This window comes from Cetorhinus maximus, chromosome 20 (assembly GCF_964194155.1).
Source record: "Cetorhinus maximus chromosome 20, sCetMax3.hap1.1, whole genome shotgun sequence".
Lineage (NCBI taxonomy): Eukaryota > Metazoa > Chordata > Chondrichthyes > Lamniformes > Cetorhinidae > Cetorhinus > Cetorhinus maximus.
The window spans coordinates 15,986,098-16,011,986 of NC_135898.1; the positions used below are offsets into that span (position 1 = coordinate 15,986,098).

The 25,889-nt window shown below is 42.8% G+C and overlaps 1 protein-coding gene and 1 pseudogene across 1 annotated transcript in view; both read right to left on the reverse strand.

Moving 5' to 3' along the window:
- Positions 1 to 25,889, reverse strand: part of LOC144694896 (zinc finger matrin-type protein 4-like) — a 157,187-nt gene that overhangs the window by 11,902 nt on the left and 119,396 nt on the right. The window lies entirely within an intron of this gene.
- On the reverse strand, positions 14,811 to 17,761 carry LOC144694716 (large ribosomal subunit protein uL16-like; annotated as a pseudogene).

The window sequence follows — 25,889 nt, forward strand, 5'->3', positions numbered from 1 at the left end:
AAGAAGCCAACTCTACCAGAAACCTGCCAGCAAACCAAGATCTCATAATAATCGCAACATCTTCTACATCTGACCGCATCCAAGAAACCAGCTAACCTAAATCAGCCAGTGTTTAAAATCTACGCCTCAAGGACAATCAAAGGACACTTAACCGTATATTATTTTACTTTTTTTTTTATAGGGCCCTTATGTATGATAGGTGTGTGTGTGTGTGCACGCGTGTGTGTGCACGTGTGTGATGAGTGCAGAATGCTCGATGTCGCATTTTTATTCTTTTTCTCGGGTTTAGTGGTTAATAAGTTTGCTCTTTCTTTGACTCAAGAAAACCTTGTTTGATTGGCTCCTTATTTCTCACAGTATTGCTCACAGTTTAAATAGTTAAATACATTCTGAATTGGAAAAGGAATATTTGTGTGAAAAAGAAACTTCAATCTTTGTTGTGACCAACCGAGGAGGTTGAATAGAGGAGAGCCAGTTCACCCCTTCTCACCTGGTCATAACAGACTTAGCTATTAAATAATACAGGAACATCAGAACATAGGAAAAGGAATAGGCCATTTAGTCCCTTATGCCTGTGCTGCCATTCAACTAAGCTTGACTGTTGCTCTCTGGTTATATGATGCCATATGAAATGCAGAATCAGATTATTGCTTGTAAGGTAAATATCATCCCATATTTAGTTAACATGCGATATTGAAACGCTGGTGGCATTTTTATTATTTTATCACTTGTCATTTAAAAATCACAATGTCTGCCTATTTTCACCTTCATAACATTACCCCTGCCCCAGCTCATCTTTTGCTAAAACCCTCATTAAACACCTGGGTACCTTTCGACTTGCCTGTTCCCAATGCACTCCTGGCTGGCCTCCCACGTTCTATCCCCTAGAAACTTTCAGCCATCCAAAACTCTGCTGCCCTTGTCTTAACTTGTGCAAAGTGCTGTTCACCCATCATCCCTGCCCTCGCTGACTTACATTGGCTCCCAGTTAAGCAATGCATAGAATTTAAAATTCTCTTCCTTGTTTTCAAATCTATTTATGGCCTCACCCCTCACTATCTCAAACCCCTCAGAGGTATCTGTGAGCGTCTAATTCTAGCCTTCTGAGCATCCATAATATTAATCACTCCATTCTTGGGGACTGTGCCTTTAGCTGTCTTGGCCCTACGCTCAGAATCTCCTCCTTAAACCTTTCCAAGTCTGTACACCTCATGTCCTTTAAAATTCTCCTTTGAACCTACTTCTTTGAGCAAGCCCTTGGTCACCTGTCCTAATGTCACCTTATGTGATTCGGTGTCAGATTTTGTTTCCGAATGCTCCTGTGATGCTTTATTATATTAAAGGGGCTACATAAATGCAAATTGTTAAGGTGAGAATTATTGGACCACCTGGCAGTTTAAATGTGATTTTATTTTTAAGAGGTGTAAAGCAAAACAATTAAAACAAAATAGAAAAGGTTGCCAAAGAGGGCATCCAGTACCAGGTAGCATGCGAGTTGTCAGCCATGGACACAAGGCACCAGTCAAGGAGGAATGAAAGTATGCAGAAGAAGATAGTATTGCCTGGTCCAACTCAGATGGTCTGTCTTTTTCTGGTTCAGTGACAGCACATTCAGAGTGACTTTTGGCAACCACAGGGTATCTTTGATGTCAGTGCCGTGCCTGGCCCTGAAATTCATCAACTACACAAGGCCAGTTCGCAGATGTGAAAAGTGTTTCTTGAATGGAGAACCACTGAAATCTTGGGTTCCTATTGCAAGGGAAATACATTTTTGGGAAGTGTTTTCTTAATTTACAGTTCCGTCTCCCTTCCCTTAAGCAGTTTGAGACTTCCACGTCCAAAATTATTGAGGAAATTTTCCTTTCATCCTTTGCAAGTTCAACGGAACCATCAGACTGTCTCCAATGCCGCTGTCACAGTCAGAGGTTTATATCAAGTGGGCACCTTTTCACATTTTCAGGGAGCTTTTACACTCGGATGGGAAATCCAATCTCCATTAGTACATTGCACATTATCTAAATTAGTGTACTGGGCTTCGATTCTCCTCTTCCTGTAGAAACTAACAGCCCAGCAAATGTGCAGAACCAGTACCTTGTGTGTACAAAACTAGAACCAACTGCCCCTATTTCTTGACTTGCTTACATTGTGAAGTGCAGTCAATACAGGAAGACAGCAGGCATACCATCAGTTGTACCTCTGTACTTGACTTTCAAGTTCAGCCTGATCCTTTCCCTCCCTTCCTCAGATCCAGATCCAGTGCAGGCAACTTCTTATTTAAAAAAGCAAAGCATATTCCATTTAAACATATGGCAAACAGTTAAATCTACTCGGCTCACAGAGTATGCCACATAACTCTCTTCAAGTAATTCTCTGTCATTAGGCAACACAAAGCATTGCAGTCATCAGCATTCTCAGACTTGCTTTGGAAAATGCAATGCCATGGTGTCACAGAGAGAGATATCACTTTCTTTAAAGATCCCATCCCATTCTGTAAACATTCAGCATCATAGAAATTTTAGCACGGAGATCATTGTGGTAGATGTGCTAGCTCCAAAGTCTTAAGCATCTTTTAATACTATTCTTCAATTCACCTAATTCTCTTTTAATTATTAGGTTCATTCAATGCTTGATTGAAAGAAAAACTGCCCGCCCATGGCCTATTTCATACCATTGTCAGATAGGCTGTGAAATGGGATCTCACTTGTTGTGGGCAACAATTATATTTTCCTTATCAAAATATTTAAACTTCTTTGTGATTTGGATGAGCCCAATGCCATTTTTGTGTAGTACGGGCACAGTGAATATGAATGCTCCTCCTGGCCCCTCAAAAATCATAAGGCCCACTACCAGTGACTCATTGTCCCTTTCACCCCCTGAATTAACTTCAGGGCCTGACATGCAGCTTGACTCCACAGACCAGCTGCGGGATTCTTCGTTCCCTCTTCCCCCACCACCAAGACGACTTTAAATCCTCTGTCCCAAGCCCTCAAAATTTTGGAACTTTCTTAGCTCTCTCAAGCAGCATTTCCTCCTCCAGCCTTTTAAGGCCCAAGCCTAGTATGGGTTACTGAACTCGTCATTGGGTTTCTTTTCTCTTTCTGTCTTTTCCACGTTGCTGGTGTCCTGCACCCTGAGCTTTGGCACATCATTGGCTGATATGTGATGTTCTATTTACACAAAGTGAATATTATTTACGTTTCACGATTTAACACGCGTTAAAAGTCTGAAATGCGTTTTGATCCTGTAGCACACAATGTAACATACTCCGCCTGTATATATCCTTTGAAGTTTAAAAAATGCCTCAAGGACATAACAGGTCATGTCACTTGAATCTGACTCTGCTGTTTTTTGAAATTCATGAAAGACAAAAGTTGTACTGGAGCGCCAGTCTGCCTGAATAGTGTAGCATAAGTTCCGTCGCTGTGCACTTGGACAACTCCAGGTGGTGTTTGGCATGAATGTCCGCTCTTCAGGATTCTGTGGAAACTGGTAGAGATTTGTGCTTATACATAGTGGTATGAAGTCTCGCAGTGTTTTTTTCCCCCCCAATTGTGTTGGGTTTTGACAAGTTTTCTGGCCCTGCAATCTTTACAGTTAAACTTAATATGCATTGCTCCATTTCAGTCTGACAATGTTTTTCTTCCCAATGAGAACCACATGGAATTTATGAAAGGACTCTGTTCACACATCATTCTCAGAGGCCTGGCAATATTTTCTATGAATATGGTGTAAAGATGGCTGTAACTTTTCATTCGGTAGTTATGTGAAACTTCTCGAACAACTTATCACACACTCACTCTGGAGGTCACAAGGAATCGTGCCTAGTTGATGACCAGCTATTATTGCAATTATTATTTACACCTCCCATTATTCCATGGAAATGGACCATGCTTGCTATGAAATAGAATGTTAAAAGAAGCTAAGAACAAGACAAGGGTTGGCAGCTGTGTCAGCTGCCAGTAATACTGCTGCACTCAGTTTTCCATCCTGTTCAATCTATACAACACTGTTGGTCTGTCTTTAATTCCCAATGTATACTCAAATTATGTAAGGACTTGTTAATGACTTCAAGCTGACAGCTGGGGAAAATAAATATCCCTGTGGTACAATGCACTTCCTTACTAGTATGAGGCTAGACTTTGACAGAATTGATTTGCAACAGAGAACCATCTGATTGAACGAGTGGCAGATTCAAGAGGCTGAGAGGCTCTCATCTGTAGACACATGAACATGAAAAGTTGATGGGTAGGAAATACCAGTTGATCCACCATTCCAGTCCCCCACAGTTATGTTGCAACTAATCATCATGACCTTCAATGTTCCTCACAAACCAACAACTGTGTAACATCCAGGGGTTAAAAAAAAATGAGACTAATTCAGGGAAAAGCGAAGCTTTGGAAATTCCTCCTGGATCCCTGTGGAGGTGATGAAAATAAGTTTTGAAGGTCACAGTGGTCATGAGGATGATCACCTAACATTGAATACCTTTTGTGCACAACAATATCAGACGTATTCAGTAACTCAACCTGCAATCTTTGAACACCTACAATGACTCGGAACTCACTGCACTTATTGTTTACTTGTTTCAAAGGTCGATGACCTTCTGTGAATACAATAACCTCCTGACATCTCACCTAGTTTTATGCTAATGTATCTAGGATTTCCTTTTGTTCTCCCTAACCTATCGAATTTCAATAGTCTAACCATATGAACACAGTCTGATCCCTTCATTATTTTACACAGCTGAAGTCTTGAGCTCAAGTTTGTGGAGTGTAGAACTTGTGTAGCTGGTCAAGAGTGTGTTGGAATAGTCAAGGCTGGAGATCAGTCAGGTAGAGGTGAGGGTTCCAGCAGCAGATGAGCTGAGGCAGGGGAGGAGTTGGATAATGTTACAGAAGTGGAAATAGGTGATGGCATGGATAAGTATTAGGAAACTGACCTTGGGACCAAATATGACACCTTAGACAGTAATTTTTTTAAGATTCCAAGTACAAAAATGTAAACCATTTACTTCTTTCTCACGTGCCTTTTATTCACCCCAGTCCATCCTTCATTCTCTGTTCCTCATTCTCGCTCTTTTACTTTTATCACTTAAACTTTTACTTTCTCCTTAATTATTTTTAGTATATTTTACTTTTTTTTCTGAAAGTGACTTTAACCATTTTCCTTCGCTGTTCGTTCCTCTGGTTTTTGCACCCTGTTGATCATTTTGGAGGTAGAATCAATCTCAAAAATAAACTGACTCCTCATCGAATGCTCATATTTTAACTAACTACAGGCTAGTTCGCTTAACGCCAGAAATATACTGGAACCATTACTCAAGTAGATACATAGCTGAAAATATAATCAAGAATAATCAACATTGGATTTCAAAAGCTTTATCAACCGTATTGAATTCTTTGTAGAAGTAACAGAAAGAGCAGACAATGGTAATGCAGTGGATTTGACATTCATGGACTTTCAAACGGCTTTTGAGATAAGGTACTGAATAGTAAAGTCATGATTAAGCTCAAAGCATGTGAAGTCAGGGAACAAGTAGCAAAATGGATAACAAACTATCTACAAAGCAGGAAACAAAACAGACTGACAGGAGGTAGGAAGTGGTGTTCCACAGAGATTGGTGCTTGCACCACATAAATAATTTGGATTTGTGAATCCTAAGTACCATATCAAAAATTGTGGATGACACCAAATTGAAGGGTATGGTTCACACTGAGGAAGACTGTGACAAAATATAAGACAACGTTAACAAACTGGCAAATTAATTTTAATTTAGGTGTGTGTGAAGTGGTGCATTTCGTAGGAGAAATAAAAATGCCATCCATTCCTTGGAAAATAAGAGTCTCAACGGGGCTGAGGCACAAATAGATCTCTTGATTTAGATACAGAAATCATTAAAAGCAACAACACACATTAACACTTAATAGATACATATAAAGTACTGGGTTCATCTCTAATCAGAAACTCGACTTCTCTTTGACATACTAAGCTATGTTAAACTTGTGTAGGATCTTAGACGCACTTAAAATATTATGGATGTTCTGGTCTTCAAATCACAAAAAGGATATCAAAGTGCTCAAGAAAATGCAACGAAGACAAAATGAAGGATGAAACCAGAACTGAGAGGGTACAACAATCAGAAAAGACTGAGCAAGCTGGGGTTCTTTTCTTTTGAAGAGCAGATTGTAAGGTGATCTCACAGAGATCTTTAAAAATTATGAAAGGGTTCACTAGGCCAGAGATAGCGATGTTTTCACCTATGTGGAGTCCAAAGATACGGACTGTGAATGCAAGGCGGTCAACAATAAATTCAGTCAGGAATTCAGGAGAATCTCCTTTATGTAGAGAGTGGTGAGAATGTGGAACTTGCCACAAAATGAAGCAATTGAGGTAAATAACTTAAGTGCATTTAAGGAGAAGACAAATAAGGAAGAAAGGAATAGAAGGATAGGTCAATTGAGTGAGATGAAGTAAATTAAGTGGGAGGAGGTTCATGTAGAGGATAAACACTGGCATAGTCCTATTGTGGCAAATGGCTGGTTTTTGTGTTGTAAATTCTATGTAATTCTATGCAGCCTAATCTCTGGGTTGATAAATTAATCAAGTTTTGCTCTTATAATCTGGATCCCTCAATTCAGATTACTGCTTTTTCTGCTTGTTCTGCCGAAGGGCCATGAAGGCTCGAAACGTTAACTGATTTCTTCTCCGCCGATGCTGCCAGACCTGCTGAGTTTTTCCAGGTAATTCTGTTTTTGTTACTGCTTTTTTATTGGTCTTGGCTATCCATTATTCAGTATAATTTGTCAAAAAACAGATGGCATTTTGGAAACTGGTACAAAGCATACTGGAGTGCTCTTGTTTATATCACTTCAGTTTGTCCTACTGACAATGTCTTTCTCCTGTGGGAAAGTGCTTCTCTTGCTAACTTCACTGGAGCATATTGATGACAACAACTCAGTTTAATTTTATTAAACTGCACCTTATGAATGGCACAAATTGTGAAGGAAGGGGAATCTGAATTTGAGACCAATGATGATTAAAGTCAATGGCACAACCTCTGGGATCCTGGCATCTTCCCCAGAAAATAAAAGACGCTTATTAATTAAAAAGCCTTGAAGGAATACAGAAAAACAACTTTTAATGGCATACAAATTTAAAACAAAGTAAAGACACAGCTTCACTCAGTGAATTTGGAAGTATGCAGGTTTAGGGTTGCCAGTGCTTTTTCAGAAACTCAGCTTAGTACATCAATTCTGTCTTTTAATGTTAATAGAGTACTTTCCTTCTCACCGAGCCTTTGTATTTTAATTCAGTAAGCTGCTTCTGGCACTATGTGTGCTAGGAATGGCACCGGTTGGAGCCGAGGAGAATCTGACAGCAGAAACGTAGGGTGGAATTTTCCATGCCCATTGGTGTTGGGCTTCACAGCGGGCGTGAGCAGACAGGAAGGTCCAAAAATCGGTTTCACGCTGTCATGAAACCAGTTTGCGACTGTCCGCTCCGCCCACCAATGCCCGCCAGATGTCGGGAACTTCATTTTAATACATCTGCACATTATTATAAGCCCTGCTTGCCAGAATCATCCCTCCCACACTGGATCATCTGGGCACACCGATGTATTTCACAACAGCATTTATAATGCGTGCACCTGGAGAGCTGCACATCAAGGGGAACTTGGAGGAGAGTGCTCATTAACGTTGTGCAGTGCTCACAAGGGTCACCCGTTCGACTTCAAGGTTGAGGCACTGCACATTCCGGCAAGGGCACAGGCAACTGGCTTTTTCCCGACTGGCCAACAGTGCGGTGCTGGAGCAAGGGCTGCACTGTGGCTGGGGTGAGTTGTGGGGGCGAGGCAGCCAGGTCTCATGGTAGTGCACAAGCACAGGAGCAGCCACATTGGCCTGCTTGGAGTCAGGCCTCTAACTTATCTGCCCACTCAAGCAACACAGGGGCATGAAAGTGCCACCAAATGCCCCAGAGCTTTTCACCCCTTGGGCATAGACTGCAAACTAATAAGCTTTTTAGTGGACTGCAGAACAGTTGGATGACTGGGCAAGTTGTACAATCTCCTTGCGAAAGCTGGCCATGGAGCCGTCACTGATGGAGGCGCTCACAGCCCCTTGCAATATCATCATTCAAGTTTGGACCAGTATCCCTCATGGTTCAAGCTAACAGTGCAGCCTTGCAGTGCTTGTTAGGAGGATGTCTACGCCTGACCTGGGAGCACAGCATGCAGTCCAGTGGGTGACGCTGCCACCAATCGGTCAGGTGGGCTGCGGCGGAAGCGGGTGGGGCTGTGGGCAGCCATGCAGCACACTAAACTCTGGACAGCTCTAACGTGTGGCTTTCAAAGGGAGTGAGGACTTTGATGTCTGGCACTCTGCCTCCCCGTCTGGGACCTCATCCTTTTATTGTGCGCGATCTTGTTCTGCATTAAGACAGTCGGAGAGAGTGTGAGCAAGGTGCATGCCCGGCTAAATGAGAAGGATGCCAGGTGTGCATGCGTGTGCGCTGAGTGGAGCCATGGATGGAATGAGGTGGTGATCCCCACAGGGGATGAGGCCAGATGGAGATGTGAGGGCGTGTGAGAGAGAGTGAGTAGTGGTGCCTCTTGAGCTGGCAGTGAGTGAGATGCCACTGAATGTGTGATGGTCTTGTGAGTGTGTGAGTTTACAGTGATGAGATGGTTGACTTATCCTGGCAGCACGGATGAAATTGTTCATCCTCTTTCTGCACAGGGTGGCCAACCTCTCATGGGCAGCGTTGGCACTGACCACCACTGCCACTGCCCCCCAAGCCAGATTGGTGATGTTGCTGCCCCTCCTGTGGCCAGAGCAGGTGTAGAGGACATCATGGGCGGGCCTCCATGGCGTCCAAAAGGCACTCCAGGGACATGTCACTGAATCAGGGAGCTGCAGTCTTCTTGCCTTTCGGTGCTATGTCTTCAGTGCAGCAGCCCTGGGCTGGAAGCACTGGGAGGTGTACAAGCAGCTGCACTTTACATCTAGTGCCTGGCATGAGGAAGCAGCGAGGTGATGGCATGGCAGGTGAATTGGAGGCTGCCCACCAGCGAAATGGCATGCTTCCCAGGAATGCATGATTAATGGGGTGGGATTGGAATGATACGGCGCGAAAATCGCCATTGCCACCAATGGGTAAAACGTCCCGCCCACTACCGCACTTAGTGCAAATCTGGGACGATTCTACCCCTAGTTTACACGTTTATACTTTGACCGGTACAGACCTAGGCACAATTTCCTTCCATGTGACTGTTGGATAGTTATCCTGTAAGCATGTTCGACTGAATGTTACGAATGTTACACTTTGCACTCCAGCAAGCCACATTTCTCACACTGAACACTACACGTCCAGAACTACACTCTTCTAATCTCAAGTATCAGCAGGTGTGCAACACACAATCTGCGATAGATTACAACAAACCCGTGCATTGACTTTAAATTCATCCATGGGTTTAGATATAGATTAGAAAAGAAAAATACTGCAGATGCGGGAAATCTGAAACAAAACAAAAAAGTGCTGGAAATACTAAGCAGGTCAGTCAGTATCTGTACAGAAACAAACAGGTAATGTTTCAGATCAATGACCTTTCATCAGAATTGGACCTGAGGGAATGGAGTCCAGCCAGTTCAGAGGCAGACAAGTTAGAACAAGCGAGGGGAGCAGAGAAATTGAGACGGCTGATGTCACTCTGGCAGTTTACAGTGAAAAGATCAAGAGAGAGCAAAAGGACAGAGGGCGGGGTCCAGCTGGAGGGAGAATACTGGAGATGAGTCAAAGGGTCCACATGGGGTGTACCCCTGGGGTGGACGCAGAAGCGAAGCTGATGGAAGAAGAGCTTAACATCGTGCCGGGCTCCAAACTCATTGAGGTGATGGATGAAGCCGAGGCCTTTGCGAAGGACAGTTTGTTCAGGGTCAGAGAGGAGAAGGCTGGAAGGTATTGTGAATCTATGGCGGGGTGAGATTAGAAGAATGGATGGGGACAGAGGGAAGTGAAGGGGAAGAAAGATTTGGAGGGGCCTTGTACTCATGAGTCATTGCAGCTTGCAATCCTTCACATTGAAAAGAACAACAAATGTTTTCTGTTAAGGCATCAGATGAGATGAAGGATGAAATGATAATGCAGACCAGGACTTTGAGACAGAGTGAGGAGGTGCTGCTGAACAGAGAAGTTGAGTGTGCGCATACACCGGTGCTTGGCATTGAGTGTGTATCTCAGGATGTGGTAAGAACGGTGGTTTTGGAAACACTGAATGTCACTAAAACACTGAAATATTTATAATTGTGGATGGATTCAAAACACAGAGTGGAATTTTAGCAGGAATCCGCGTGGAGTAAGTTGGAGCTGGAGACAGTTGCTATGGAAGGAGATGTGGCTGTAAAATCGAGTTTTGGTGGATACCTGATCAAACATAAGAAGGGAAATAGAAAGCATGAAGGTGAACAAGGTCAGAGGGACAAGTGGAAATCCCATCGGAGAGAAGAGCAGGATTTCTTCAAGGTAGACAATCCTGGAAGAAAAGTTGCAGTGAATTACACACTGACACAAAAGCCAAACGCAGCAAATGGTGCAAATCTGAAACAAAAGCACAAAGTGCTGGAAATATTCAGCAGGTCAGACAGCATCTGTGTAGAGAGAAACAAAGTTCGTGTTTCAGGTCAATAACACGAAAGGGAACCTGCAGTACTCTCAACCTGACTGGCTCAGAATTATCTAGACATTCTTATTAATCGAGTGAGTGTCTCATATAGTTTGTTTGAGCCTCTACCTCATGCAGGCCCAAGCTCTGCCTCACAGAAAAGCACCAGAAATGCCAGGCAGTGTTTAAGGCAAACTATTGATGCAGGATATGTTCCTTTGATCCTGATCCTTGTGTTTGTAAAACGTTTGAGTTCTCAGATGCAAGAGCCAGGAAGATTGATCTATTGTATCTCATGGGTCTTGACTTTCTTTTTTTTGAAGTTTTGCACCAAATTTACTGTTTTATAATACGTAAACTACTTTGCTGCTTAGCAACCATACTAGATAAAGGGCATAGTGCTACAACTCAAATACATTTTAAATGTGTTTGCCTGTGCAGATGCAATAACATGTGGAGCCCACTGTATTATCCTATTAGTTCATGTGAAAATAGTGGTTAGCAAAGTACTTTCAAACAGAACTGTGCATCAACAGTTTTTTTATAACTGTAATTTATCATGCTTTCATTTTGCAAACTTGAATGGGTTTATGGGTATTTAAATGCAAAGGGAGCACCACTTTGTTCATTTTAATGAGGTGTAGACCTCCATTATGTCTTCAAGCTTATTTGCCTTGTGCTGTTTGCAACATAGGAGAGCAAATAATCGCACTAAACCTAAATTAAGAAGTGGGAGTAAATAAATGTGATGATTTATGATCAGTCTTGCTTGTATTGTTGCTCATTGTCCACATACAGGATGTTTGCAATGTCCAAGATACTCACACTCTTCAAGATGTGTAATGAAAATGACTGCAGCATAAACACAGTGCAAGACCAACAGTTAATGACTCCCTGATGTAATGATTCTTTCAACTCCTGTTTTCAACTAAAGATAACAAAATTGAAGTTATTGGGTGTTTGCTCTGTTTGAATGTTAGTGGCTTCACCCTGTTTGAATTTTAGGAACCTGGAGGTTAGGAAAGACTGTATTTGATACAATTTCTACATTGGTCAATAAATGCTAAATCCAAACAATAAGACCTGTTCGTACCAGCAACAGTGGATTTCAACTACTGGCTCCAAAGTACACATCTAGGCTACCTACAAAAGCTAAATCTTGGCCAATCCTACAACAGATGTTCTCCAATGATATTCAACTCAAATTCACGGGCTAACCATATTCACAGCCACTCACTTGACCTTGCCTTCTTTTGTGGCCACACTACTCCCTATTATGTCAATCACTAGGTAAGGCCATTTGTGAGTGTAACCTTGTATCATTCTCCACACACATCTCCCTTCCACCCCCCAACAGCACTTCCTTCTGCATTTGCTCCCGGAAAAACTCTCCTCCAAGTCACTTTTTCAAATTCCCAGCTGTCCAGGCTTTGGCAGTTCTGCGGTTACCAATGTGACCAACCATACAATCACCTTCATCTTCGATACCCTTGCCCCCCATTAAAACCGTTACTTTCTCTCTCTCTCTCTCTTTCCATCACACATTCACCTTGGTTGTTTCCCCTAGTATGACCCTCGTGTCCACTCCCTTAAGCTCCAAAAGGATGCACACTTGAACATTTATGATGGGCAACTGGTGGCTTAGCCATTCCTAATAGATCTTCCATATAATGATTTTCTCTGCTAAAACTGCTCAATGTTCCAGGATCATCCTTAAATGCAATGTTAATCCTAGGCTTCTGTGCTCCACTACAAACCACCTTTTAAAAAAATTCCCAGCTGCCTCCTCCACTGCTGCCTCCAGCAACAAGTGACAGAAGCTCACAGATTTCTTCATCACAAAGATTGAGACCATCCATTCAACTGCCTCTGCCACTTGGCTTCCTTTCCATAGCCCACCAGGCCAAACATCCCCTTAGGTTCCCTCAACTTGAACTTGCATCTTCCTCTATTTTCCCTCCTATTTCTGTGCCCTCTCCATGCTTAACTTGTCTATGAGACCTACCTCCTGCTCTCTTGACTCACTAAACTGTTAACCACCCAACTTTCCTACTGCCCTGATATTAGCTGATAATGTTTATGGTTCCCTTTCATCTGATACTGTCCCCTCCCTTTCAAAATTGTCATCATCACATCTCCTCCTCAAAAAACCCACCCTTGATTTCTCTGTCCTTGGAATTAGCTTCCAATTTTTCTTTTCTTTTCAAAGTCTTTGAATGAGTTTTCCAAATCTGTGCCCATCTTTTTCACAATTTATTGTTTGGGGCCTTCCACTCAGGTTTTTGCCTATGCCATAGCAGTGAAGTGGCCCTGAACCAAGTGACAAATCACATTTGTTGTGACTGTGGCCATCATAAACTATCCTTCCTCATTCTTTTTCAATGTCTGCAGCCTCTGACATGGTTGACCACGCCATCCTCTCTAACACCTCTTCTCCGCTGTCCAGCTGGGTGGGACTGCCCACCCATCTGCTTCCTTCTTAGGTATCCAGTTTCAGTCAAAGTATCACCTGGAAGATTTAAATCGTAGCTCTGCAGTTCCCTAAAGGGTCTATCCATCTCACCACCACCTCACTTGACCTCTCACATTCTCGCTGATTGCCAACATCCAGTATCCAGTACTGGATGAGCAGAAATTTCCTGCAAGTAAATATTAGCAAGACTGAAGCCATTGTTTTCAGTTCCCACCACAAGCTCCATTCCCTAGCCATCTCTCTCCCTGGCCACTGTCTAAGGCTGAACCAGATTATTCACGAACTTGGCATCTTACTCCACATTGAGGTGAGCTTCCGAATACATATCCTCTCCATCACCATGACCACCTCTTTCCATCTCTGTAGCATCGCCTGTCTCTCTCTGCCTTGTCTCATCTGCAAATGAAGCCCTAATCCATGTGTGACCTCTAAATTTTGCTCTTCCACTTCTCTCCTAGCCATCCTCCCATTTTCCACCCTACAAATTTGAGACTATCCAAAATACTGCTACCTGTAGCCTAACTTGCATCAAGTCCTGTTCATTCATCCCCATGCTTATTAAGCTACTCTGGCAACACCTCAATTTTAATGGTCTCATCTTTTTTTTCAAATGTTCCACGACCTCATCCCTCCCTTTCTCTGTAATCTTCTCCAGCCCAATACCTCTACAAGATCTCTGTTCTCCTCCAATTATGATCTCTTGTGCACCTCCAATTTTTATTGCCCCACCACTGGCAGCAGTATCTTCAGCTGCCTCTGCCCTAAATTCAGGAATACTCTCTCACCTCTCCATATCACTCTCCTCTTTTAAGATGCTCCTTAATGTTAAATGGATCCAAGCTAAATGATGAAGTATGAAACAAGACCCAGATGTTTTCCTTGTTGGTAGGTTTATTCACAGGATGCAGCATTATATATCTCTGCCTCCAAACTATCAAACCCAGTGTCCCAGCTGACTCTCTTTGTAAGACCTTTGAGAGCCTTATTTTGTAATGCATATCTCTGGTAGTAGATACCATCCTTAATGTCAACTAAGGTGGTTTACATATGGGACATAACACATGTGATCAAGTACTGGCACTCACCACCTATATCGAAACTGGTTTCCAGAAGTATTACTCCGAAATGTCTGCAGTGGGATTTGAACCATGACCTTCTGGCTCAGAGGCAGGACTGCGACACACTGAGCTGATGCTAACTAAGCCGGCCACACTTGGTATTCCGAGGCAGTCTCCCATCCAAGCACTAACCAGGCCCGAGCCAGCTTAGCTTCCAAGATCAGGCATTTTCAGGCTAGCACGGCCGTAGGCCTGACTCTCTTTGCACTCTTTTGAGTATACCAGTAAAATAAAGTAGACTGATTAACAAATCAACTGATTAAATAAATAGACAGCTCTTTAAAGGGGCATTGTAGTGAAAGACAAAACTTGAAAGGAAACTTATATAATTAAATTAAAATGTTGTTTCCGGGGCTGATGAAGCAGTCCAGCCGCTGAAGTGCCCACCAGTGGCGGAAGGCCCCAAGTATTCCATTGTGGACACCGTGTGCTCCCTCTCCAGCGACACTGGGCCGTGAACATAGCCACGGAAGAAAGGCAGACAGCTGGGCTGGACAACCCACTCACTCACCCGCTGACTGGACCTGTTAATAAACACCTTGGCCAGGCCAGGAGCAGGCTAACAAGGACGTCCTCCGCCCTGCCCACGCCCCTCCGCATTGGGTGCCCAAAGATCAGGAGCGCGGGGCTGAAACGCAACCAAAACTTGAGGAGCAGCCCCCTCAAATAATTGAAAAGGGGCTGCAATCTCTGGCAAACCACATACACCACGTGGAACCCGGGCTCCTTGAGGCCACAGAAAATGACTTTTTTTTATTGTCGCTAACATTCTCCTCTTCATTTTGAACTGCTCCGTGAATGAGTCACATTCACAGTGACGCCACACGCTAAGAGGGCCTCTCTCGGGGATGTGCTTCACCTCACAGCCATCAGGATCCAGGCGCTTCTCAGCCACCATGTCATCAAAATCCTTGGTGCTGAACTTGGTGAAGCTCCACTTCTTGGAGATGTGGAGACACGATGGGCTGAATGGCCGCCTTCTGCGTTGATTCTGTGAACTTGAACTTTGCCTTGTGGAGGGCCTCGGCCACGTCCTCCTTGCTCTGCATCTTGGTGCGCACGGACTATATGACCCTAGGGTTCAGGTGGGCAACAGTGCCTTGAGGCTTGCCAAAGTCTCAGCGCATACCAGTCTGCAGCCTATGAGCACTGGCACAGGACAACACTTTGTTGATCCGGATGACATGGAAAGGATGCAGGCGCATCCGGATGCGGAATCTATCCTTGCCACAGGTCTTGACCATGTACTTGTTGGCATAGATACGAGCAGCCTCCAGAGCTTCGGAGGAGAGCTGTTCGTATTTGTCAGACACCATGTGACCACATAGCGGGAACTCTCTCAGGTCAAAAATCCCAATCTTTGGATCAGGGACACCCCAACAGAAACGGGATTTGGGGTACGATTTATTCTTACAGTATCGGTGACAGTGGGCTGGTCAACCATCTTCCTGCCTTGGGGTTTTTTTTATTTTTAGATCCCAGTCGGGGCCTGAGGCCTAGCCCTGCAGGTTACCATCACTGAGTCCAGAAAGAGCAGGAATTTCCAAAAGTCTAACACTCTCTCAGACCTCCAGCCTGGATTTTGTGCTCAAATCTCTGGAGGAGGGTTTGAGCCCATGACCTGCTGATTCAGAGGCAAACATACTACCATTGAGTCATGGCTGGCTGTGCTCAAAAACAAACACCTGCACTTGTTAATCCTTAACCTCAACTATATAATTGACTTAACATTAACACTTAAAACTTGCTTCTTGGAGCAAATTCTGGTCACCTGTCCTAAAATCTGCTCATGTGGCTTGGTGCCAACTCTGTTTGTTAACACTGCTGTGAAATGGTTTAGGACATTTTACTATGTTTCTGTTGTTATACAAATGCAAGTTGTTAACATTAAACCACATCAACAGGCCAATAACAGGTAAATGGAGATCCAGCCTAATCTTTGCTGTACACGGTCGGAGCTTTGTTGCACGTCAGAATTAGCTTTCTACTCCCCTACACAAATATTAATTGAGAACAACATTTGGCCAACCTTTATTTTAAAGTAATTAATGAAAATACGGAATGAACAACTAAAAATAAAGAAGTGAATTTTCAAGAGTTTAATTTGTAGATAATCCTTACAGCTTTTTAAGGTTGATTTATGATCACCAGATTTAAAAATGCTTGGGGCCCTGGGCTCCACTCCTCTACGCCTTCACAACCTCTACCCCAATCCATTAAAACACAAACATTTACACACATCAGTAACAATACAGCAAATCATATTACAATATATATGGTTAAATGAGACCTAACCCATAGTTATATGCAGCTTTTCTACGGTTTACTGATGGCTCCACTGGGCATGAGCCCTGTTGGCCTTTCTGTTAATCCATTCCTGAAGTCAATGCTTGGAAATGCAGCATGTTTCCATCAAGCACTCCAGGATCAAGGATCACAGACAACCTCAACTTCTTTTATTTAATGTGACGGATTCCTGAATCCTAAATTGAATGGAAAGCATTTAGAGGAGAGGGTCAGGAGGAAATCCAGGTAAAATTAAGAACAGGGGCACAGATCATATAAATCAATCTGAGAACAAGCAGAACTTGCAGAACAAGCCAAGGAAAGGACAGTGCTCAGAGAGAAAGAAAACAAGGAAGTTGCTCACACCAGATTAATGGATTTTATACACTGCAATACACTACTGAGACCTACAACATGTAAAGTGTTGTACTAAACCCTACATCTGTCATATAAGCTGTATTGGCTGAAACTTTTTAAGTAGCTTCAAATGTTTTTTATTAAGGGATATGCAACTATGGACGACTAATAATTCAAAGTTGCACATTGCACAAGGAATTATCCAATCATTTGAGTAAACAGCGGAATGCAGCAAACTGTTAGAATATTTGAACTGTCAGATGATTTGAATTAAGAGGCAGCTTGAGGAGGGTCTTGTGGCACAGTGGGTAGCATCCCTGCCTCTGAGCCAGAAGATGTGGGTTCGAGTCCCATCCCAGCACTCGATGGCCAAGGAAAGTGTGCTCAAAACATGGTCAAACAGATTGACTATCAACCTGCAAATCCTTTCAACACACACCAGTGGCAGACAGTAACAGCAGGAGAGATTCCTGGTCAGCCATGTGATGGAAAGAAAGTTGGAGCCTCTACCATCACTATCCATAACTCCAGCCTATAACGTGCATGAAAAGAGCATGTTGCCACAGCAACTCTGAATCCCTGTGTGAACTGTAACACGCACAGGCTATATTTATCTCAGAAAGTGTAAGCCTTCTACAATAACAAAGGTTCATACTATACTAAATGTAATTTAAAATACTCTTCATAGTTCAGAACAATTGTTCTTGCCTTTACTAAAACAATTTTTGAATTCAAAATTTAGTTGAAGAAAAATTTTCAGAATGTTCAGAGTCCAAAAGCTATACCTGTAGATGAATTAGAGTTTGCATTCCCTCCAGTTACACTGGCACGGGACCACAAAGAAACATAGCGAGCTTTTAGACCCATTTCTTTCACAGCTTTAGCTCATTAAAGTTACCTTGTTCTTTAGTGGGTTAATCTTTAGCATATGAACTAAGCAGTGCAAATTATGAAGAACTCAGGGACATCATTTTTAACTCCAGTATCTATGGAGCTGCCCAGTACTCTCGCAGCCTCATTGCTTGAGCTTTATCAGGTCAGAGATTTGAAGATATAAGTAATATCTGACAGGTCTTCCAGTTACATCCACTGCTTAGACAATCACAACAATAGGGCAAATCGTATGTATCATTTAACAGTCACGGAATTTTCTTGTAATCAATTTCAAAATATTTCTTGAGAACCATGTGGCAGTTTTTTGCAACCAGTTATTAATGGGAGTTAATGGTCCTACAGTAATGATGTGAATAGAGTACACTGGCTATTGTCACTGAGAGAGATAAAGAATGATAACATCACAAAACCCAATAAACTCATGGTTTATTATATCATCTGAGATCTGTAACTGGATCACTGCCTGCAACTCATTTATGAGATGGTTTAATTGCAATAAATAATGGTCTTGAATTCCTCACTATTAGTTGTGCCACTCTTGCACAATAGCTAAGCTGGAGGGTTATACGATTTACCAGCAGGGAATTTACACACACAATTCCTGGTGTGACTTGAGTATATAAACTGTGCAAGTTTTGATCCTGCCCTCCCTGACCCACCACCCAGAAGTGTCTGTGCTACAACTGAGTAACTATGAAAAAGTGCTCCATAGCCAGAGTATTGTCTGACTAAAGATAATCAACGCCAACAAGTGTTTTTACCAACATTTTCCACTAACTTACTAAATGATATCTCTTGTCCACAGAACCAATCCAGTTTGGCACCAGCATGCCCATACCCCTCAATCATAAAGGTCCTCTACATCCACTGTAATACCAGTCTTTACAATCTGCCAAAATCCTCAACCTTACCTTTACCAACCTCCAGATTCAACTATTCCCATGCTCTCCCGGTCCATTTTCTGTCCTATAGAAACTCAGCCAAAACTCTGTTGCATACATCTGATTGTGACAGGGTAGATGTGGATAGGTCCTGGCTAGTGAGTCTGGAACCAGAGGACACAGTCTCAGAATAAGGAGCAGGCCATTTAAGATTGAGATGAAGAGGAATTTCTTCACTCAGAGGGTGGTAAATCTTTAGAATTCTCTGCCCCAGGGGGCTGTGGAAACTCAATCACTGAGCATGTTCAAGACAGAGGTCAATAGATTTCTGGACACTAATGACATCAAGGGAGATGGAGAAAGCGTGGCAAAGTTGCGTGGAGGTAGATAATTAGCTCTGATATAATTGAATGATGAAGCAGATTCGATGGGCCGAATGGCTTAATCCTGCTCCTATGTTTCTATCTTGCATGAAGTCTTGCTCACCCATCATCCCAGTGTTTGCTGACAGACACTGGATCCCAGTGCCCAACAAGGCAAATTTAAAGGTTTCATCCTTGTGTTAAGATATCTTAAGGTCCTTGCCCCTCCCCATCTCAATAGCCCTATCCAGCCCTACAAGAAACCTCTAAATCTGGCCTGTGTGCATCCTGAACTCCCCCACTTTTCAGAACCCAGACGAATTTTGTTCCATTAATCTAGGTGAGGGAAAATCATTGGCTCTGTTAAAGGTTTGTTATCATTTCCTGCTCTGTATTTTCCTCTGGTATCTACCTGGGAAATGTTTCATGTCCAGCAGTAAAGACTAAAATGTAGCTTGGTGGTCACCAGGAGGTGGGACTTGAGGCTCAGCTCTGAATCTGGTCCAATTTGGGTAAGCGTCTGGGGAGGGGGAAAAGAGTCAATAGCAATGGAGCAGAGTTTATCAAGGGCTCCAAAGCATTGGCTTCTTGCTTTTCAGTTGCAGAAAAGAAGCGGTGAAGAAATAGAGTTGGCTACATTCAACACACCTGTGCAAGCTGACCTTACACCAGTGGGTAATGTCACAGAGGGGCAGCATGTACATTGGGAACAACTGAAGGATATATTCTTGGGACTATCAGAATTGGGATTGAGAAAGGGAGCCATGGCTAGAGATCTGCTCGCTGCATTTGCATTGGTAGAAATGGAATTTCACAAAGGAGTTTTTATGAAGGTGGACAGCAAAGGATGTAATAGAGGAAGATGGATTGGCCAGCCATTTCAAATACTTTGCAGTGAGTGAGGTAGGCAAGAAGTGCCAATAATGTAGTCATAGCCATTTAGGATTTAGGCTTTTGGCCAGGGTTTTCCAAAGGTTGGAAACCAGACTTAAGTGATTGGAACTGCAATAATTTTAGGAAATTGGGCCTGAAGCTGAGTGACAACATATTGGAGAACTTGAAAGAGAAAAAGGAGATTAGAGATTCAGTGGTTTTTGGAGAGAATGAATGGGTCAATGGGTCAAGTGTTTTGAGGAAGGACGATGGTGGTTTTGAAGGGGAGTAGAACGTTGCCTGAACAAGGAGACAAAAGCCATGTTACAAAGTTCAGGGGGAAAAGTAGTCATGGAATGAGTAGAGAGAGGCTATGAAGAGAGAAGGTGGGCCCTTACAGAAAAGATAAGCTTGGAGAGGAGAAAGGGAAAAGGACAATAAACTGTAAAAAGAAATTGATTTTGGGACAGGAAGGAACAGAGATAGCTGTGCAGGTAGCCTTGATTCCTGAGATAAAGAAATCCATGAGCTGCTTGAACTTTGTAGAGGAGGTAACAGCAGGGAAGGCAGCTCTTACTGGAGAAAAGGAACATTTTGTTGTAATCATCTTAACATTGAGAGCGGAGGTTGGGAACTTCTTGGCCTGTTGGGAGTTGGAGCTTCTGCACATGCGCAGTCCATGAGTTTGCTGCATGTGCGCATACTGGCATTTTTAGGTTCTTTCAACCCAGTGCACCTGTGCAGGAAGGGAAAAACAGCATGAAAGCCTGGGTCAGGTGAGCATCGAGGAGAAGAGTCCCGGGCAAGGGAGAGGGGGAGGGGATAGGGAGAAGTCTCAAAGGGAGAGGGGACATGGAGGGTTCCAGAGACCGGACAGGGTCAGGAAGAGGTTTACAGTTCAGTTAAAAAGATAGCAGCAGGAAAAAAAAGGATCCAAACAGAAAACTGGTAGCGGACTTTGAGTGAAGAGGGCTCAAAGGAATTGGACCAGATTCACAGCTGAGCCTCAAGTCCCACATCCTGATGACCACCAAGCCATGTTTTAGTCTTTACTGCTGGACATGAAACATTTCCCGGGCAGATACCAGAGAGGAATATAGAGCAGGAAATTATCACAAAGCCCTGGTAATCGAAGAGGGCTCAGAAGAAACCCTGAAGATCCAAGAAGGCAGCTGGAGGTTGCTGACTCCATGCTGCGGGCTGTTGGGGAAAAGGTACCCCTTTGGAGCAGTAGTCTTCTGCTTGGCACAACAGAAGATCTGAAATTGTGATGGTGAGTTGATGTTTGAGTGTATACTTGGGAATCCACGGGAACAGAATCTCAGGAGGTGAGATTAGAACCCTGCAAGGTGGGCTGCTGTTGATGCAGCTTTCAATTAAGTGCTGTCGAGGTATAGTCACTGTTCTAATTTATTAACTGCGTTATTTCAACAAAGGCACGAGCTCGATAATTTTGAAAATGCTAAGCGCCAGTATGAAAATAACAGCAAGTACTTCCCAGCTTAATTTCAATAATGTCTTTGAAGGTTCAGATTTTTCTTAGCAGTCGACGTGTTGCTGCAGCCATGGAAGCTTTGGAGCTGTCAGTATCCTGATGTTTGCCCGTCAGACAGTTGTCTTTTTGTGACTGGTTCTGAAGTTTTTGCATTTACGAGCTGCAAGCTGCTTCTGTCCCACATCCAGATATGCATTTCACCGAAATCATCACAATTTAAAATGTCCTAATTAAGCATTGGCTTTTAACCATCTCCAAAATATACAATGAAATGCTGGGCAATGAGCTAAATAAAAATTCTTTTAATTGTAATAAATTATCCTGTCAGATGCTGGGTTAACCATGGTTCTGAAGTAAATTCTGTGACGGAAAACAGCCTCACAAAAATGGCTAATTTATTTTCCTGTGGGTCAAGTTGTATCCTTTATTTTTCCCCTGATCTGGTCAGATAAACTCTTTTATCTTTATGAGAAGGATAGGATGCAACAATCATGTTTGAAACAGATATCAAATTTGTCAGTGCATGCTACGGTCTGAAATATTGCATGTGTGACATAACCTATTAATATTTCTGCAGATGAGGGATTCTGAATCTCTCAAGCAGCTGAAATCCAGTGATTCGGTAATGCACGTCCCACACCAGGACTGAGAGGGATGAGGTTTTTTTGTTTTCAGTGGGGGCAATTAAAAAAAGAGTGATTGAATGGATTCTTTGGGGAAGGTGAATGGAATTATATTAGGCTCGCATTAATACTGAAGAGAGGGAAGAGGCACAAAACACAGAAGTAATGAGCTGAAGTATTAAACAGGCTGGCAGTTTGATTGACAGTATGATTGGCTTTCATAATGTTACAATCACAGTGGAAGTGACAGTGAATTAAATCGTCAATCACTCATTTGGTTTTTCAACACACCTGTGGAATTGTCATAAAAATGTCAGAACAATATCCTTAAAAAGCTCAACAAAAAATATTTAAAAAGTAACTTGTCTGCTTATCAATGTACAGCACAAGAGATTAGCTCATAGTTTTGCAACTTTCAAGCACTGCACATTATAATTTGTTCTTATTGACAGTTTTTAAAATTCATTTTCTTGTAGTGAATAAGAGCACTGACTCCCGCAAAAAAAAAAGGCGACTTTGCAAGATTAACAAAAGGAGGAGGAAAGACCATTCAGCTTGCATTCTGGTTTTGGCTGCTCTAACAGTCCAATTCCTCCTTCTCTGGATCAAATTTGATTCTGTTGAAACGATAATCTAGCAACGTCTCCTTCAACCGCATTCCCCTTCACTGCACCGGCTGACAGCTTATTGCTGACAAATGTGATGTAAAGTTACTTTGGACATTCTGCTGACAGATTTTTTTCTCACAAACAATGTCTGCAGCTCCACATAGTTTCCATCATGATTAAAGCTCTTGTGATATTGCGTGAGATGCACCAATGTCACTAGTTCCACCAAGCATGGGTCTGACATATGGATTTAAAACTGAGATGAGCATCTTGGAAAACTCACTAAAAACAATCAATTGGCTAGAGCCATCCCCTGCCTTCTATCAGCATGCTATAAATATGGTCATTTCCAATAGAATCACTTGCAATGGACAGTTGCTAATTAGCAACCTTTTCCATTACCTTGAAGACATTGAATCTTGTGGCTTCAAATACCCACATTGCAGAAGATTGTGATAAAATTATCAGATAGGTGGAAAAACTTGTTCTGTATTCACTGGGCCAGATAAAGGATAAAACTGATTCAAAATTGTGAAAAAGGTTGAAAAGATAAACAATGAAATATGACTTTCATTGGCCGATAAATCTGTAACAAACAGGCATGAATATAAGATTAGTTATAGAAGCATAAAGTTTGAAGAACATTTTTTACCTATAGGTGATGAGTCTATGAACTGTATTATCCAGAATGGATATAGAATCTGAGTCACAAGTTTGAGAGAGAATTATATAAATGTTTATTTTTAAATTAAGTGTATGGTGGGGTTAGGGGTCGGGGGGGGGCGGGGGGGGAAGAGAGAGAGAGAGAGAGAGAGCCAGGGAATGGGATGAGTAGAAATCTCCCATATGGAATTACATGTGTGGACAGGAAATTCCCCAGGTATGTATAAGAGGTGTTTTCAGTGCCCAAAGTGAACGATGGGCCAAATGGCCTCCTTCTGAGAGAGTTATACGATTTGCCATCTTCATCCCACCTCTGCCCTCTCAAGCAGATGTCCAGTTCTCAGATGTGGATGCAACAAGCGAGCCCACTGCTTGATCAGAAATGAAGGTGCAGAGTACCTAAGGTTAGTTTTCTTTGAGATATTTGTATTTATAAGTGGCTGTTAGGCACCTTCATCTCCTGTTAGTAAAAAAATTGAAATATATTTCCTTTGTCAAGTGAAAAATGAATGTTTGTGGATTTTCTCCACCACTGAAGATTGCATTTTGGTGTAGGCTTATGAGGTCTTTGCCAGGTTCACCAACGACAGGGTGCTTTACCTTTTTAAGTCTTCACTTACCCCTGCAGCCTTCAGGATTTTTAAACACTAGGCAGCACCCCTTGATTCCTGGTTTGTGATGTATCTATTTTAAAAAAAAATATTTCAGCCGTGGTTGTGCTTTAACACTATGGGTCTGAGCCCATGCTTTCCTAATTTTAAAAGTAAGATGTTGGCGTTCCAAAGTGCTGAGCTATTGAGTGTTAATATGCAGAATTACAGTGCTTGTCATCCACAGTGAATTAAAGCTACTGGAACTAATCATATGATTTGATTTGCTGACTTTCCAAATGCTTTGCACTGCCAGTGAAGGTGCCTGTATTTGAAACAAATAGCAGCCAGTTAGTTTTACCGTGCATCAGTATTTAATAGATGCCAGCTGCTCTCCCCCAGGGAGTATAGTGAACCAAGGGCACTGTTCTTGACTGTTATAATGATCCTTTCCCTTGCGTTCCTTTAGCAAAATAAATTTTGTCCAAAGCTTTGGACAAAAGAGTCGTCCAAGCAGTAGTAGAAAAGTTAGGGGAATTTATCAAGTTCTATTCAGAAAAGAGCTCTTTGCAGGGTTTTAAAGCTGCAGAGAGAGAGAGACAACAAGGCAATGAGATGTAGCAAGTGAGTTTCACAGGGTAGGATCTTGTAGCTAAAATTGTAAAAGTGAGGGGCATGAAGCATGAGACTAACTTAGAAAGTCTGAAGGGTACAGGCTAGAGAACGTTGATGAGGTAGAGATAGGCTTGGGCAAGGTCAGGGAGGGTTGTGTAAACCAGCATAAGGATCTTGGTTTGAGTGTGTTACCTTTGTAGCCAGTGGAATTCAGTTACGACATGGGTGCTCAGTGAGTGGCACCTCATGTGGGCCAGGATACTGAAGGCTAAGTGTTGGATAGCTTAGACTTTACACTGGCCTATGACACCCTTGAAAAAACATGATTTCACTGTTAATACATACACAATTTGAGCCTTTCCATTCGATTCCATGCTGTAACCCACTCCCTAAATCAGGTTTGTCCAACCTTCTCACGTTGGGGGCTACATTCCAATATTTTTCTCACTCAAGGAGCCAAAGAGCAAATTTCAGAAAGATAAGTTTGGCACAACATTAAACATGAATTCCAAAAAAAAAAGCTGACGCATGAAAAGCAACAATTTGCTGAGCAAAAAAATGTCAAAACAATAAATTGATCATTTTTTGAAAACAGTAATAAATAAAGATGACCATTGGAGTGTGAAAGAGTGAGAATGTGTGCTCACTCAATCACCATCGCCACTGTGAGAGTGGGTGAGAATGCGTGATGGTGCGTGGGGTTGAAGGTGAATGAGAATCCTGAGACTGGGAGTGAACCAGACACACGCTCTCCTCTCCCTCTCGCGCATGCGCGCCACCACACATTCGGCCCCTCACACCCACACACTCGGCCCTCTCTCACGCGCACACTTAACCACTCACTCACACTTATAATTAACATTATAAGAATGGTCAGTCCTCTATTTGGGTGGGTAATAACAGTCAACCTTTGGTCAGTCAGATACCTGGTTTGGATAAAAATGATGCCAGTAATCCATAAGGTTGGGTGTTCAATGCTCCAGTTTTGCTAAGCCCAAATTGCATCATGCTATAACACAATCTTAGTTGAAAATTCACCTATTGTATGGTTCTGGGACATTGTCTGTGTGTAAACCACGCACTTGCCCTCCCAGCCACACCCTCACCCAACCATCTACCCTTTCTCACTAAATCAGTGGGAGAGGGGGTGCAATGAAGAGGGTAAGAAGAGCGACTTGGAGTAAGGCCTGAGGCCTTGTGGCGCCCAAACGCGGGGGCATTCCAAGGAACATGGGAAAGCAGTGGGAGCCAGAGGAAATGTGAGCTGCGCTGTCGGGGGGTGGTGGGGGTGGGGGGAGGGGGTGTGCGGCGCAGAGGTAAGTGGGGAGAGCACATGGGGGGGGGAATGGGGGGGGGTGAAGGAAATTGGGGAGTGCCCGGCAGGGGAGGGA